Source organism: Lagenorhynchus albirostris, chromosome 20 (genome assembly GCF_949774975.1).
Source record: "Lagenorhynchus albirostris chromosome 20, mLagAlb1.1, whole genome shotgun sequence".
Lineage (NCBI taxonomy): Eukaryota > Metazoa > Chordata > Mammalia > Artiodactyla > Delphinidae > Lagenorhynchus > Lagenorhynchus albirostris.
In genome coordinates, this window is record NC_083114.1 from 44,385,903 (window position 1) to 44,391,902 (window position 6,000).

Here is a 6,000-nt window from a genome sequence, read left to right on the forward strand (position 1 = left end):
CTTTATCCATTCGTCTTTTTTCTTTTTTTTTAAATAAATTTATTTATTTATTTATTTTTGGCTGCATTGGGTCTTTGTGCTGTGCACAGGTTCCTCCTCGTGGAGGCTTCTCTTGTTGCAGAGCACGGGCTCTAGGCGTGTGGGCTTCAGTAGTTGTGGCTTGCTGGCTTCAGTAGTTGTGGTTCACGGGCTGTAGAGCACAGGCTCAGTAGTTGTGGCATATGGGCTTAGTTGCTCTGCAGCATATGGGATCTTCCTGGACCAGGGATCGAACCCGTGTCCCCTGCATTTGCAGGCAGATTCTTATCCACTGCGCCACCAGGGAAGCCCTTAATTTTCATATTATTAAAGATTCTGGTAATGCTTCTCACATATAACATTTCTGAAGTTTTTAATATTTTGTTAGTGTGTTAGAACTAAAATTCGTCTTACTATTGGTGTTTTGCTTTTGACTTATATTTAATGCTTATTAGCATACTGCTTTATTTTCAGCATTGACTGATGTCATCAAAGCTATTGATAAAGATGAAAATATTGATTATGGGGATCTGAATACTTGTCTTCAAAATTTTGGAGTTTACCTTTCTAAGCCAGAATTTCAGAAGATCACAGAGTTGACTGAAGCTGGCGGTAAGTGATATATTTTCAGGAAAATTGGGTTGATGCATGTGAAAAGAGGATCAGTTTGCTATTCTTTTCCTCAGAATGATGACTTTATAATCTTTGTTAGAAAAAGAGTCCATTAAAATTAAGCCAATACTGAAAAGTACAAAAATACTCAAAAGTACAGCAAAACACTCAAAATCTCATTGTCCAGAAATAAGCAGTCTTAATAGTCTTTTCAAACCTTTTTTTCCTAGGCAAAAATGCAAACAAAAAGAAAGTAGGGTTTGTGATTTTGCTTTCTGATTGACAGAAGTTAGGACAAAAGGTATTAAGTGGGACAAAGAAGGACTGTTTATTATGTCAAAGCTGACAATTCACAATAAAGGTACCAATTTTTTTAGGTGCCCGTAGAACATAGCAGCAACTTTCCTAAAGAGAAAGGGTGAGAGTAAGGTAGAGGGGTGGGTGAAGTTATAGATGAAATAATAATGGCCATAAGTTGATAATATTTGCAACTAGGGAGAGTACATGAGTGTGCATTGCCATATACTTTCTTTTTTAAAAATTAATTAATTTATTTTTTTGGCTGTGTTGGGTCTTCATTGCTGCACGCAGGCTTTCTCTAGTTGTGGCGAGCAGGGGCTACTCTTTGTTGCAGTGCATGGGCTTCTCATTGTGGTGGTTTCTCTTGTTGTGGAGCACAGGCTCTAGGCGCATGGGCTTCAGTAGTTGTGGCACATGGCCTCAGTAGTTGTGGTATGCAGGCTCTAGAGCACAGGCTCAGTAGTTGTGGCACATGGACTTAGTTGCTCCGTGGCATGTGGGATCTTCCCAGACCAGGACTCGAACCCGTGTCCCCTGCATTGGCAGGTGGATTCTTAACCACTGCGCCACCAGGGAAGTCCACCATATACTTTCTATTTTGTATATGTTTACAATTTTTCGTAATAAAGAGTAGGGGTGTGTGTGTGTGTGGTGTTGAAGGAGACCAGCTTTCCTGGATGTCAAGTCTCGTTATAAAGCTATAGTAATTTAAACAGTGTGAGAATGGCACAGGGATAGAGAAATTGACCAATAGGACAAGATAAGGAACTTCCAAATCTATCTACATACATATATGGCAACATATATAATGAGGTGTTAGATCACAGCAGGGAAAAGAAGCACCACTTAATAAATGGTGCTGGAATAATTATTCAAATGAAAAAAATGGAATTGGATCCTTATCTATATACCATATTCAGTAATAATTTCCAGATGTGAACAGTAAAAGTTTTAGGGAAAAAAGAAGAAAACTTTTCTGGCTTAGAGTTAGGAGGGATTTTTAAAAAAATACAAAATCACTAAGCAGAAGAGAAAAGATTGATAAATTTGGTTACATAAAATTAAGAACTTCTCTTTACTAAAACATAATACAAGGAGAACAAGCCACAAACTGAGTAAAGATTATTTGCAACACTTATAACAGCAAAGGATTGTTGTAGAGAATATATAGGGAACCCCTATAAATTAACAACCCAATAGAAAAATGGCTAAATTTCAAGAACAGTCATTTCCAGGTGAAGAAACACAAATTGCTAATAATCATATGAAAAGCTTCTCAATATCATTAGTAATCAGGGAAATGCAAAATTTAGGTCACAGTGAGATAACTTTTTATACGCACTAAACTGGTAAAAATTAAGCTGTCTGCTAATCTAAGTGTTGGTAAATATGGTGAAAGTGATAAAACAACTTTGAAAAACGTAGTATTTTGTAAGGTTTTCATATCCCTGTGGCTTAGAAAAATCCATTTTTAGCTATAAATTCAAGGAAATCTCTTGCACTGATTTACAAGGAGACATATTCAAGAATGTTCATGGCAACACTGATCTTAATAATAACAACAAAAAAAGAAACAACATGATCAGTGACAGAATGTATAAATTGTGGTATATACCTTTGTTGTATAATGGAATATTAATGGTGTACACATGAGTGAAAATGAACATAGCAATATAGCATATGGATGATTGTTGGATATATAATATTGAATGAAAAAAGCAAGTCTCAGATCGCTATAGTGTAACAAAAGCTTGAAAACAAAATTTAAAATAATTTATTTATCCAGTTACAAATTATATGTAAAAGAGCAAAAGATTGGTAAATTTTAAAAATTCAGTAATATTCTCTTTGTGGGGGAAGCAGGATAATGGAATGGGAAAAGCACAGAGGCAATGGTATTAATAATCTTCTTCAGCTGGGTGGTGGCTTCCCAGTGGTTTGGTGTATAATCACGCTTCATAATGAATATATGTTGCAAATATTTAGAAAGTTATATGTTCCTGTTAGGGAATGTAAATCTTAACTAACTCTATAATTCCCCCAGAATTTTTCAAGGTCTCTTTTTTTTTTGTCTCCAAAAATTTGGCTAAGAATACAAAGTGATTTGGTGCTCTTTGAAGTAAACGCTCAAAGATTTTTAATATTGGGAATAGGAAGTATACTGTGCTGTATTTTTTACAGTGCATTAGAATTTTTTTTCTCAGTGGGGTAAGCAAAGGACTAGGGTTATCAAAAGCTCATTATATTTATATAAAACCTTTATATCTGGCCTTAGAAAATTCTTAGAAATATTTTATCCATTCTAACATTGGGATATTATGAAGAGTTATACATAATCAAGGAAAGCCATTGTCTAGGTATAAAATGACTATTAAGATGTTTAATGGTTTCAACAGTATACTAAAGATATCAATGTGAATGTTAGCCTGATGTAGAAGAAACAGAGAGTCAAGAGAGCTCGCTTCTAATTCTTGATCTTGCATTTCCTACTGTGAACGTAGAAAAAAAAATCATATCACGTATGTGTTTTTTTAAAACATGTAAAATAACATACTAATTCTTTACCTACATTTTTTTATTTTGATGATGGCCATTCTGACTGGTGTGAGATGATATCTCATTGTAGTTTTTTTTTTTAACATCTTTATTGGAGTATAATTGCTTTACAATGGTTTGTTAGTTTCTGCTTTATATTTACCTACATATTTTACTGAGTTGTTGCAAGACCAAGACAAGATAAGTTTAAAGTTAAAAATGTTGTACACTTGTGGCTAGAAGGATTTTGACAAATTTTCTTGGTATTTTCAGGGTTTAGCTTTTGCCTGTAAATTGAATTGCTTTTCCCCCTTATACCCATATATCTTTAGTGGTTCGTATTAGCTGTTGGATATAATTATGTTATCTCCCTGAATATATAACTTATTTTATATAATTCAGTATTTATCATAATAATTTAATACTTGAAGATACTGAAGAAAATGTGTTCTTTTCCCTTCAGAAACAAAAAAAGTGAATTTTAAAGAATTCATTGATACTATGATGAGCAACACGGAACGCTTCTCTGAAAAATTATGTTAGAACATCGTATCTTGCGCTTTTTGTGGACTAAATGGTTTGACAGATTTTAGAAGAGCTAGCCATCCTAAAGATTAAAAGAGCTAGCCATCCTAAAGATCGTCAGGCAAATAAATGCCTGGCTTCGTGCTATGTTTGATCTTAATCTTCTCCATTACTGATTCCTAAATCTAGAACTTCCACATGCAAATGAATTGAAAGCTATCATAATCTTACTGTTCAACCTCATACTTTATTTTAAAGAGCTAGAACCACATATATGAAATTCATATTTTGGGAAGGTTTAAAATGTTTTCTTACTTTGGGAAAGTGATGCCATCTAGTGACCATAGCTGAGTACTATAATGCAGAATTTCTGGTTTCAGCTATTCATATTTTTTTTCATCTTCCACTTTATTCAATAACATTTATTGAACCATTACTATGTACCAGATTATATGTTAAGCTGTGAGAGTGCTAAGGTGAAGAAGACAGTCTTTGTCACTAAGAAGCTCACTGTAAAAAAATGTAAGGTCATATATGTATATTGGAGTGAAATTAGTACTTTGAAGATTGGGGCTAAAAGTAGGAATGCGTTGTTTTGTGCCACATATTAGGTAATAGTGCACTTTAAGTAACAGCTATTTTTACCTTATATATCAATTTAATTTGTCTCCTATACAAGGAAACACAATTGATTAATTGGATGCAAGGATTATTTGCATTGTCAGGCAGTTTTCCTAGGAATTTCAGTTTCATGGAGATAAAAAATTTTATTAGCACAGGGTTGTATAATATCTTATTCATATCTGTAGTTATATTTCCTTTCTCACTTTTTTTCTTCAAGTACTTTTTTAATTAAAGTAAATGCCAATAGAAAATAATTTTAATAAAACCATTTCAAGCACATCCAATGACTGGACATATATTTTTACATTGTGTACTCATTCAGATTTTATGTAAGCCACTTGATCATTCCATGTGGCTGTCATAGAATTTTAGTTTTTATTCTTTTATCTTGGTTTTTATTCATTTACTTACTTTTATTTTTTGTAGTTTACAAGATAATGGCTATAATTCCTTGTGCTATACAATATATCTTTGTTGCTTATCTATTTTATACATACTAGTTTGTATCTCTTAATCCCAAACAGCTGTCTTGTCCCATCCCCTCTTCCCTCTTGCCTCTCCCCACTGATAACCACTAGTTTGTTTTCTATAACTGTGAGTCTGGTTTTGTTCTTCTGTATACATTCATTTGTTTTATTTTTTCAGATTCCACACAAAAGTGATTTCATACAGTATTTGTTTTTCTCTGTCTGATTTATTTCACTAAGCATCATATTCTCCAGATCCATCCAAATTGCTGCAAATGGCAGAATTTTGTTCTTTTTTATGGCTGAGTAATATTCCATTGTGTGTGTGTGTGTGTGTGTGTGTGTGTGTGTGTGTGTGTGTACGTACACACATACCGTTTCCTCTTTATCTATTTATTTGTTGATGGACACTTAGGTTGCTTCCATATCTTGGCTATTGTGAATAGTGCTGCTATGAACATTGGGGTGCATCTATATTTTGAAATTAGTGTTTTCTGTTTTTCCAAATATATACCTAGGAGTGAAATTGCTGGACATATGGTAGTTCTATTTTAGCTTTTTTAGGAACCTCTATGCTGTTTTCCTCAGTGGCTGCAACAAATTACATCCCCACCAACAGTGTACAAGGGTTCCCATTTCTCTGTATCCTTGCCGATATTTGTTATTTGTGGACTTTTTGATGATAGCCATTCTGACAGGTGTGAGGTGATATCTCACTGTGGTTTTGATTTGCATTTATTTAATAATTAGTGATGTTGAGCTTCTTTTCACGTACCTTTTAGCCATCTGTATGTCTTCTTTGGAAAAACCTCTATCCAGGGCTTCTGCCCAATTTTTGATTGGGTTGTTTTAAACTGGTAGTCATTTAAGTTCAAACACATTCTAAATGGTCTACAGTTTTTACTCACCTCCCCCACAT